Genomic DNA, 11,081 nt, shown 5'->3' with positions numbered 1-11,081 from the left:
CTTCCTTTCCTAGTGCATACTAATGGTTCTTATCAGCCTCTTTTAACTATTTAGGCTGCATCTAGACTGCCATGATTTTCCACAAATGCTTTTAACGGAAAATTTTTTCCGTTAAAAGCATTTGCAGAAAAGAGCGTCTAGATTGACACAGGTGCTTTTGCGCAAAAGCACTTTTTGTGGAAAAGCATCCGTGCCAATCTAGACGCGATTTTGTGCAAGAAAGCCCTGATCGCCATTTTCGCCATCGGGGCTTTTTTGCGCATAACAGTTTTTACCTGTCTACACTGGCCCTCTTGTGCAAAAGCATTTGGGCAAGAGGGCTTTTTCCCGAGCAGGAGCATCATAGTATTTGCAGAAGATCACTGACAATCTTACATTTGATCGTCAGTGTTCTTGCGCAAATTCAAGTGGCCAGTGTAGACAGCTGGCAAGTTTTTCCGCAAAGGCAGCCACTTTTGTGGAAAAACTTACCAGTCTAGATGCAGCCTTAGTCTTTAAGGTGCTAATAGACTATTGGTTGTATTTTAAGTTTTTCCTGTTATAGACTGGCTCAGCTACTCCTTTGAAACTTATCTACTCACTGTCTTCCTCCCCCCCTCCAATTTTTTTCCTTCTCTCCCCCTTAGCCCCTCCCTTCTTCCCTTATTTATTCTTGGTTGTGGACTTCCAATACTTTGGTCACCTGAAGAAGTGGGCTGTGCCCACGAAAGCTCATGATACCATCTACATGTTTTGTTAGTCTTTAAAGTGCTACCAGACAATGTATTGTTTTTAAAGTTTTTCCTGTTACAGACTAACTCGGTTACCTCCCTGAAACTTTCCTATTTGTAGTGAGTCATAATGTGCCCTGTTAATCATTTTTTAATAAAACTATACCGGGCACAGTCAAGAAGTTTTCTTTTTAAAGTGATGTTACTGGTTCTAGCTCTAATCCCCATGAGGAATAGAACTATGTGGTAAGGCTGATATCAGTAAAAAACATTTAAAAAGTGTTTTAATTGTACCTGCTGCATAAATATTTTTTAAAAATACACTGAGCTCTCCTCAGAATTTTGGATTCACAAAAATCTTAATCTTTTTTTTTTCTTTCTCTGGACCTTATTTCTTCTCCTCTTTCTGTTTCCTCACATTAGTTCTAGTTATGCATTTCTCCTCACCCCAGTTTTTCCTGGGTAAGGTTCGTCATCCTCATACTTTTAGCCAACTGCAGTGACCTAAATAGCTCTTGCTACTCTCTCTTGCATGGACTGGATTGAATAGCCTCTGCTGTGTGTGTGCTCTCAATATGTGTTGCTCTTTTCTTGTGGGTGGACCAGCAGCAAGCATCCTTTCTTAGATGGTGGGGCAATTTGGATAATGTGCCCTCCTTAGCCTACATGCACCTTTTGCAAAGTGTAGGAGTTGGGCCGCTGCGCCAGCAAAGAGCTGAGTCTGCTGGCTAGTTTCACAGCGCAGAGAACAAAAATTAAGGAGGTGTTATTCTGGAGGGGAGAGGGCCAGAGACTCAGGGACCCTTCAGGGTTGGGAAAGCAAAACAGATTAACACTTTGCATCTGACAGTTTCATGCTCTTTGATCAATCCTTAATAGTAAGTTTTTATTTTGTTACTCAATTTAATACAGAGTTTGTTTTTGTTAAAGATGTATTGCTCCCCACTCTTGAAAGGGATGTAGGTTGACAGATTGACCCTGACAGGAGGGAGACTGACTTTACTGTTTCTGATGAAGTTATTGTGCTAGCTTGGCTCTATTGAAGTAGTGGTGAGGATGTGTCAGTTGTGCATTTGAGATTGACATTCAAGTATTTCTGCCACATGATGAATGAGCTTTTAGGGGAAATCAAGTACTACCTCCCATGTGGGCCTCATTCCATGCCTTTTCCCCAGTCGCCTAACTGAGAAAGTGGGTGTCTAAGAGCCAGGTGTGTTGAGAGATATAAAAGGCAGCAGTTTTTCTGAAAGAAGGTGTATCTGGGGGAGAGCAACAGCTGCTCACTGGGGGAATATAGACCCAATATGAGGCTCTCCCCTGCTCCGGGGACGTGGGGAAACTCTCATACAGGATGGACTGTGAGGAGGTAGCCTAAAAAGGCCCTGGGAAGGGGTGAAGGAAACATCCTGAGACAATACAATATTGGTGTGGGCTGGAGAACCAGCCTTGGGATGGGTCTTATTTAGGGGCCCCAGGCTACAGCTTCCAGACAGGATAAGAGGGAAGCTCCTTTTTTAACTTGTGTCAAAAAAGGGTGAGCTGGAGACAGACCCTCATGGGGAAATGATTATTGATTAAACCTTTGGAGGGCTGACAGGCTGTTGAACCTGGAGAAAGGCTGAAGGTTGTTTTGCATTTGGACTTCTTGTTTAAACTCTTTGCTCCCCTGCTGTAAGTCACAGTCATGGATTCTCCCTCCAATCATCTCGATGGCTGCTCATTGATACAAACAGACCCTTTGCAGATTTAGTCTCATCATGCATATTTTTTAAACCCCAGAGTCTGAACAGTGTCTTTCTTTGTGCTTCTTGTCCATACAGTGTGGAGCCTTTATCTCTGTTTTGGAGTGCTGAGGTGCTACTGCAATAGAAATCATTAAGAAACAGAAGAGGAAAGGAGCTATGGCTGCATGATTACAGAGCAGATGTAATCTGCCCAGGGAGGTCCTCACAGGTTCCTGCACCTCAGGAGCACAGTCGAGCCAGGTGAAAGAGCTCTGACTGAGCTCTGTACCCACAAAGGAGGGCAATCCCGATTTGGCTCAATGGGATTATTTGCATGTATAAAGTGAGTAGGGTTTAACCTTTGCCATGTACATTTAATACCATCTTTATAGTGTCTGGTCACATTTTAAAACAAAGATTCTACTGGTCTGGCATGGTACCTTGTGTTTAAAAATGGATGGACTTGGAACAGAGGGAAATCTTGAAGTGCATCTCAGAGAATGGATTCATGTTGGCAGAGAGCTGAACAGTGCTTCAGAACTGGCTAGATTATCATAGTATTTTTTTAAATATATGATTTGTGAGGTTTCTTCCTATGATCTTTTACAGTGAGCATAGATGGAAAAGGTGAAGAATATAGGAACTGATGGGTAGCTGTGCCCGGGGATGAGATACAGTGTACACTGCTAGTGGCATTCGTCATTTTTCTCCACTGTAAATGCTCCTATGGCCTTTAAATATCCATTTGTGCTCGATAAATATGTACTCATAAAAATCATAATGTTGAATGATCACATCTAAATTGATACAGTTCATTGGTTATAATTTGCCACCCCAACAATTAGTTCCTCAACCGTATATAAAGTTTTGCAACTTACTTGTAATTGGGAGTACGTAAATAACACTATCAAGGTTTTTTTAAATTCTTCATTCTTACAAAAAAAATTAAACATTTGAAGAATTTGAAAGAATTCAGAGTAACTTACCATATCTGCTGTTTATGTTTTACTCAGCTTAGACAGATAAACAAGACTAGTTTTTGTTAATTTCATTTTCTGATTCTCAGGCACCATCAATTTACGGCAGTTTTTGGTTGTACTTCCAGATATTACTGGGGAATGTTAAACCATTGCCACCATTTTTTTCAGAAAAGATTAAACTAAAACACAACATATATATATATATATATATATATATAAAAGAAAATGTATAGTATCAGGTCCAGTAAAATAGCAGTTTTTAATGGTAAAATCTTACTGTGAAATTATCTTTTTCATACCAGGATCCATATATATATATAAAGAAAACGTATAGTATCAGGTCCAGTAAAATAGCAGTTTTTAATGGTAAAATCTTACTGTGAAATTATCTTTTTCATACCAGGATCCTTAGAGTTTGTGTAATTGTATGACCATTACATTTTTTAGTTTTCTTCCTTTAGATGAACTATAACTATTGGAAACAAAATTGTAACTCAATATTTTGCTCACAATAACTCTATAATAGAAACAAAGGTAGGTTGTTCTCAAACATGTTAGCACAATTTTAACACAATGAACTTAAGCCTGGCCTACACTACCCGGGAAGGCTTGGGAAAATTATGTAGCTGGAGTTGATGTATCTTACATCACATTTCCATGCCATTCACACGGCCTATGGGAACAAATGCTCCCATCAGTTTCCCTTATTCCTTGTGAGGAACAGGAGTACTTGCGCCGATGGGTGTGCCCTTTGAGTTCGATCTAGTAGGTCTGTACTAGACCTGCTAAATAGAACCCTAGAAGACTGGCCGCAGCTGCGTCGATCTCCCTTAGTGTCTTGACTTTCAGAAGAGCTCTGGCAGCTCCCATTTACTTTAGCATCTCTGAAAATCACCCAATGCTTCTTTTCATTTTATGCAGAAGGATCTGAACTGGGACACTAGTACTGAATTTTTCTATCAGTGGAGCTGTGGAAAGTGCTATGGGAGAAGTTCAGGACTAATTCCTTTCACTGTAACAAGCTGACCTAGAGTCTGAGCACCCTCAAACTTCTAAGAAGTGTGGGTTAGCATCCAATTTCAGACCTGAAAATCCTGAGCTTGGCCCCTTTCTAGTTTTTAATGAGCAAGACCAAACAATTTAGCTTGTGAAAATAAACGGACAGGGATAAAGTTTCTGGTAATCCATTAAATATGGAATTGGGAAACTGTTCAAATGTACTATACTAGCAAAGACCATTAATTTAAAAATGAATATTATGAGTTTAGGATATTCTAAGAACTCTGAATTCTTGACTTCTATTAATTTAATTCTAAAATCATAAAGAGCCCTTAAAGTTTTGTTCTTGCTGTATCTATGCTGGCATAGGCAATTGGTGCCTGTCAGGGAAGGAATGCAGGAAGGGCCACCCAGTGGAAAAGGGGGGGCATGAGGAGACACCCCATATGAATTAAAATTTTGGCAGGGACACGTGGGGCAGTGCTCCTCCCCAGTGCTACCACAAATCACTTATGTGTGCTGACAAAATTCCTTAATGTTGAGACTTCAGGACACTTAGTACTAATTTTCTGTAGTTTACTTGTAGTTCATATGATAGTGGCTATACATAAAGAGAAGACAAAGTGATTGTATGCTTCATTGCATGGTATAAATATGCAGTTACAGAAATTGCTTAACAATCAATGTTTACAAAGGTTGCATCTGAATCATTTTGGTTTATCATATGTGGGCCGACTTGAAGACTTCTTAGTTTTGTGGGTCCATGAGTGTACCAATCCCAAGTCAAAGTGGAATAGATGCTGTTTTCATAATACATTGAAGGTGTATTTGGTAAAGTCCATATGCTAACAATTCTAACACCCTTTTAATTTAAGAAACATGACTGTACATGTGCAACAAGCCATTTTAGAAAGAAAATATCTCGAGAACAAAACTGATTAGTGCACATTGTGGTCTGACAACTTGCTAATTTTTATTCTTAAATAAATAAACCACCCAATCCTAAAACCAGTCTTGAGTTTAACAATTGTTAAAAAGTCTCGGAAATTAGTAGGCTGCTTTTCTGGTTTTGTAAATGTTTAACTTAAAAAGAGCCAGGATTTTTTCTTTTAAATTTGTTTGAAAAAATCCATTAAAATGAGACCTTGTATGCCAGATTTCATTCTAGAGCACAGCTTTACAGCTGAGCTAAATCCCCCTATAATAAGAAAAAAGTGACAGACCCTTAACTATAGTAGCACAAACGGCATTGCTATAATTCCTGGGTGAACTTTGTCCCTGGATGTGTGTTTTTGGAGTGTGTCGGGGTGACATTCAGCCTCTACATTCATTTTTATGATAATTCAGAGTAAATTGTGGTGCAATAAACTCTTCAAGGCTGTCTTTCTTGTGAAAGCCATGAATCAATCAGCTGCAGGCTTTTTTGGGTCTTTTCAATGTATAGTGATCATTTAGATTTGACATGCATTGTGAGACCTTAGCTTGGCTCCTCTCTATGGTCTGTCATTAATTCCAGCCTTTACTATTCTGAAGTACAGTGAAGGATGACTGAGAAATCATTGCCCCTCTTCAGCTCTGTTATTGCACAAAATAGCAGCGCAATAATTTTTTGTCAATGTTTTACTCTAAAAGCTTTCTACGTCAGTTTTGAAAAGGAAGCAATAAAGCCCATTCAATGGTATGAATAAAAATCCTTTGAGGTTTAGGCGCAGGGCTTCTTTTCTTCAGCTGGTAATCAAATTGGAGCTAAAATGAAATTGAGTTTTCTTATGAAAATAGCCTTTGTTGCTGGGAAGGCTGGTAATTCATAAACAATAACCTGCTCTTTTGTGTGGATAATAATATATTCATGTTCTTTCAATAGGGTAAAAGCCAGACCTAGTGCATTATGGTACAGTAAAAATAGCAGAAGGAGCTTGCTGGAATAATCTTGAAGAAGAAATGTAGCATTCGGTGACTTAAGCTTTCAGCTTCTGTCTGAAATTGTACTTGGCTTTTATTTGTGAGCTGGGCTTTAGTTGTTGATTTGTTGCTGCCATACAATATTTGGTTAATTGTGGATGATCTCAAGCTGTGCTCATCACTGTTACTGCGAAGGCTGCTGCCAGCTGCTGGAAACAGAGCCTGCTGCTACAGGATGTACATTATTCACAGGAGCAGCCTCTCAGCACTGATTATCACTGAAGAGTTCTGCTCTCCATCACTGTGTACAGTACATGCAACTGGACTGCAAAACACATGGAGGTAGGCTGAATCACCTCTCTTTAAATGTAAGGTAAAGGGCATGCCGTGGAGCTGCGGAAAGTGCTGTGGGTGAACTTGGCTATGAATTTTCGAAGTGCTGCTGGGGAAGTAATCAGTCAGCATGTAAGAGGATAGGATGTGCTTGGTTACTTTAAATCTGAACTGAAGGTTTTCATTAGGACATGCATGGTATAGTATAATGAATTCAAAGCATCCTCTAAGGCTCTTCTGGAAAGGTTGTGTTATGGTTCTTCTGCACAGCTGGGGGATCTTTGAAGATTTTTGATCTGCATTGGTGCATACTAACGTTTTTAGATATGGTTTGGGAATGGGATGAAATCTGTCTGCTATAACTTAACACTGAAGTTCATGGTACAGTAGAAAAATGCATTTGGACGTAGATGCTTTTGTAAAGTGAGATGTTAATATAAAACTCTGTACCAATACCTGGTCTACAGTGACCCTTGTTCTGTTCCTCAACTTGGTGTGTGTGTATGTGTGTGTGTGTGTGTGTGCGCGCGCGCGCATGTGAGAGGATCTGCTTGAGTTACTGCACATTATTTATGTACTTAGGTTTTCATTTTGGTTTTCACTTTTTGTTATTGGCTTTGATGTTCTAATTTCAGACTGATGATGAGCAATTTTTGTTCGGCTAGATGTTTGTCTTAGATTTAACATAAAGTTATGCAGAAATGTTATGCTCATTTGAGGTCGGCTTCTCTGTACAAAACACAGCTCATCATTCTCAGGAATGGTACTCATCAAAATAAAACCTTGTTTTAGGTTTTTGTTGAGTTTTGATTGCACCCTTCGTATTTTAGCGACGAGATAATATTAAAGATCTCATCAGCGCTTGGAAATGTATAGGCTGAGAAAAGATTACAGGTAAAAACAGTATCATTACTTGTGGATTTCTATAGCACTAGAAGACAAGAGGACAGCAGCTGTCTTGCTGGTGTATTACACTGGGCATTGCTTCAGTGAGTGTCTTCTAGTTCAGACAGGAGATTCTGTAAACTCCATTCTTGTTATCTGAAATGAAGAATGGCTGAATATATGTGTATTATTCTCTCTAAAAAGTTTAATATTGGTTCCAGAAAAGTTAAATAAAAATGGATTCAGACAGATAGAAATTAAATGCAAACTTAAAATGAAAATATAATAGTCTTTATTTGCAAAGAAACATTAAGTTGGATAAGGCAGTTTACTTACGTAGTTTTTTTTTTAAATTTTTAATAGTGAAATTACACGCTTAACAAAAGGAACTTTCAAAGGCACAGTGGTAACTGACTGTCAAAGCAATGTGTCATTATCCAATTAGCATACACAAGTGATTTTCGATGATTCACTTCACATACCTCTATATTAGGACATCAGAAATTTTAAAATTTATTCCCAAAGTATTTTGGTATTTGCATTTCATATTTATGTATTTTATTCTGTTACAGTTAGAGTTAATGTTTTTGTGCATTAATATTAATATAATTGTAAATAGCTACTTTGTTTCAGGATATATATTTAAAACTAAAAATAAATGAATAGTTTTATTATAGTTTCTGTAAAATACAGCACAGCATAACTTCTCAGTGTTCTCTCCCAATTGATAGGACTACTTTCCATGGTTGCTTCAGCCAGGTGCTCAAGTGGAACTGAAATTAGTTGACTTGCTCATATGAAAAAGATGAGCATTGGCAGAATATTAGTTGAGTATTCCAGCAAAATGAGATTAAAATATTCAAGTATACGTTTGAAAGAAGTCTATTTTAGTATGTATTAGAACATGGCACAAAGCACATTGCTATCCTGGAAACAGAGAGTCAGGAGGGGCCACCATTCTGGGATATTAACCAGTCATGTCTGATGTGATGGTGATCTTTGATTGGCACAGTATGGTTGCTTTCTAAATCTACAGGTACAAAATATTATATAAGATTTCAGGAATAAATGTTTTACTTGAAGTTTGACAGAATTGTAATCCTAACATGAATATTTGAAGCAAGTTTTCAAAATAATTCTTGTAGCCAACAGCTTTAAAAAGAAGTGTTTTTCTTTTCCTGCTCCTTTTAATCAAGATTTAGCATATGCAGTTGGAAGTAAGGTATGTTGACTAACATTTCTTATGTTGGACTTACCTTTGTCATGGAAATGTGTTTACGCTTTTGGTGTTAGGATACATCTGGAAACAACATTTGGTGTAGGCACTTCAGGTTCTAACATATAGGTGCTTACAGATAAGTTGTGTAGATGCTTAAACACACACAATCAGGCTACCAATTGATAAAACATTGTGTCTAAAATGGGGAAGTTATAGTGCATATCAGGTGATGTGCATCCTTTCTATTGATCCTCATGCCCAAAGACTAAACCATTGTGTGGCAATTATTTACCCCGCTGTGACCTTTCTGCATAAGATTACAGCTTAAACACAAGAGTGTTTCCAATCTAGAATCTTAGCTACATATGCCACCTTAATTTTCCAAAGACACATATTTTCAGTTATGAAAAGCATTTGAAGTTGCAAAAGAGAGCGTCTTTGTTATGTACAGTGATGATTTATATAGTACTTACCACTGTTCATTAAAGTTGCCCATACTTGCTACAAAGTTGATGAACATTGCAATCCATATTTGCATTAAGATTTTGTTTAGTATCTGTTGTTGCAAGAGCATAAATTCATAAGTGACTGTATTGCTCAGCAGAATATAGACTGACATGTTCATTACAATTATTTCTTGAAAACATTAGATATAAAACATTACAAATAATAAAATAATCAAAAAAGCAAATGAAATGTTGGTATATTCCAGTCTGGTTTATTTTAGCTAATGAATGTAGTTTAACCCAGAAATAAACTAACCTTTGAAATAAGAAGGTAAATATGGTGAATTGTTAAGATTAATGTAAATGAACAGGAGAGAACTGTCACTATGTTTTTTTTACAGCATCCATTATCCTTGCATTAACTTCTTTTAAACCTTTTTATCCTTGATTTTCAAGTGGTTTTGTGGTCACCTCGGCTGACTTGGATTTCCATCTAGAACACGAAAGTGTATTCAATATCATGAGGCTTATCTGAATATTATTGATTTATCTTTTAAAGAGTCCCGGTTGCATAATAGAACTGATGACTTTTGACTAAGAAAAACTAAAGAAAAAATGTGTTAAAATAATTTTCAGTGATCATAATAATCAATGTCATAAATCACACACATTGTGTGAATAATTATCTGAAGAAAATGGCACACTTCTTTTACTCGTCTGATCCCATACTTGCTGAAACTTTACAGGTTTGGGTTAAATGCTTTTCTGCTGCTCTATGCAAATTGCATCTCTCAACTTCAATAATTTAGCACAAAGCCTGCCACCACTTTGAAGTTTCTTGCTATTTATGCTCTTAAAAATTAAGAGCTTGTTTGCAGATGATTGCTTCTTGTATGATGCTAAAATATAAGATTTTAGAATTTCAGTTTTTATTGCATTCTGAGCTTTTACCACACATTTCAAGATCAGATCTCTTGAGTCCCCATAATTTACAGAAAATGAACTGCTTCAAAGTCTTTTTATTAATAAATAGGAGGCAAGTTCTTTACACTGTACTTAATTTTCCTACCCTTGAAGGGTCAGATTGTTATACATTAAATGAACTTTCTGATTTTTACCAATGTTAGTAACAAAATTGCACATACCTAATATTTACTCTGCTTACTGTAAATACTTTTAAAATATATAAATCTTATTTCTTCTTCTTAGGTTTATACCATGTAAAAGACCTTCAATTTCTCCATTTTGCAATGTGCCATCAGTATTCTATAGTAGTAATTCATCTTATTTCATTAAGGTTTTTTGTGAGTCATGGAAACAACTTTTTTCTTGGTTTTGGGACCCCCAGCTATCATACAAGTAATTAAAAAAAATCTGTTGCACGATACCAGGATTTCCACTTCTGTAGAGTTAAAAAGGGTACTAAAATAGGGAGTCAGAAAATAAGCCAAATTAAATCATTCCTGCCACCATGCAAAAAGAAATTGTGTGTATATGATTTTTACAGGGTTTTGTACCTTCTATTGTCCTTTGCAGATGTGGAAAGTGAGTGGAAAATTCTTCCACTCTGATTGAATAGTGTTTTACACTCTGTATCAGTGCAAAGCAGTGAAGGATTAGACTCTAGCTACTTAGGTTGGGAAATATTTGATCACCAAGTGACTTTGACCTCACCATCCTGATGGCAAACGTTAGAAAAAATAGTCATATATTTTTGACTTGGGTGTTGTAGAATATTCAAGGGAGTGTTTATAAACTGGCCACATTCCTTGAGAACTGAAGAAGGATCCCTTGCACTGTAAAACTGTTTCTGTTCCAAAAGTTTGTGTTTGTGTTTGTGTTATAAAAGAGGCAAATCTTTTTGTCACTTACCAGTGTATCTT

Source organism: Pelodiscus sinensis, chromosome 1, assembly GCF_049634645.1.
Source record: "Pelodiscus sinensis isolate JC-2024 chromosome 1, ASM4963464v1, whole genome shotgun sequence".
NCBI classification, from domain to species: Eukaryota; Metazoa; Chordata; order Testudines; family Trionychidae; genus Pelodiscus; species Pelodiscus sinensis.
Note: the sequence above shows the minus strand (reverse complement) of the source record.